The sequence below is a fragment of the Triticum aestivum genome, chromosome 3A (genome assembly GCF_018294505.1).
Source record: "Triticum aestivum cultivar Chinese Spring chromosome 3A, IWGSC CS RefSeq v2.1, whole genome shotgun sequence".
Taxonomy (NCBI): Eukaryota; Viridiplantae; Streptophyta; class Magnoliopsida; order Poales; family Poaceae; genus Triticum; species Triticum aestivum.
The window spans coordinates 577,672,540-577,673,828 of record NC_057800.1 but is presented as its reverse complement, the minus strand read 5'-3'; positions in this window follow the sequence as shown (position 1 = coordinate 577,673,828).

Below are 1,289 nucleotides of genomic sequence, written 5' to 3'. Positions count from 1 at the left end.
GGTGAATCTGGCAACGTCATGTTTGGTACACTAATTTAAAGAACACTACAAAATGATAACAACTTGGTGGTGGAATCTAGGCACTTGGACAATAATGAGATGGCAATGGCGAAAAATCGACCAACCACAAAAACCATCTTCCCCAATAAAACAGTGTTGCTCGATGTTGAACAAAAGGCAACTACTGCCCTATTTCGTGCAACTCTGAATACTATGAAGTTCGATTGCCTCTCCATCACACAAATTGCAGGGATAACTAAGCAACTACCATCATATTTCTATACAACTGTATTTGGGGATTCAAGCAACATCAAAAATAAAACGAATCCTATGGCCCGGTCAGATGCATCCCCTTACCCTGCCCCTCCATCTCGCAAATTGCAAGAAAAACTAAGCAACTACCATGATATTTCTATACAACTGCATCCGGGGATTCAAGCAACATCAAATAAAACGAATCCTATGCCCCCGTCGCTAGGATTCGGTCAGATGCATCCCTTTACCCTATGCCTCCACCCTTTCAAGGACTCAATTCCCCTTCCCCTCCCCTCGCCATAGCAACGCGGAGCCCTTTCCCCACCATAGCAACGCCGAGCCCGCAGACGCCATGGACAACCTCCATGCCCGCCTAGTCACCCAAACTCTAACGCTGCAAACACGAACTCCAAACCGAATCTGGAGCGCAACCGAGGAGAAGAGGGAGAAGAGGTGCCGAGTTTTACCTCCGCCTGTAGCCGGCGACTCGCCGTGCTCACGGCCTCCCGCACCGGCGACTCCGTGCGGGATCCACAACCGCAGAGCCTTGCGCCGTGCGTCGTTGCTAGATGAGAGGGAGGAGAGGGAGAAGTTCGAATGAAAAGGGGACGAGGGCGATGGGGCAGTTTCGAACAAGAGGAGCGGTCGGTGTGGGCGGTTTCACCTGAATTAATGCAGCCCGGGCCCACCACACACCACACGTCGCGCCTATTCTCGTAAGAGCATTACTAGTAGAGCCCTCAAACCCTCAAATCCCTAAAAATAACCGCTTTTTTACAGTTTTCGCCGAAAAAACTCCGTAGACTAGAACCTCTAAACCCTCAAACCCGTAAAAAATTTTAGAGGTCCAACCCTTAAACGACTTTGCAATCTGTAGAAGTAGGGGTTGAGGGGAAAATCTCCCCCCAACCCGCACTCCTCCTCGTCGCAGTCATCCTCGCTAGCGCGGGAGCCAACCGCTCGCCAGCCCACCGCCGCCTCCCGCTGCTTCCCGCCCCGCCGGCGATGGAAGCCCCCGCCGCGGCCGCGCCCCC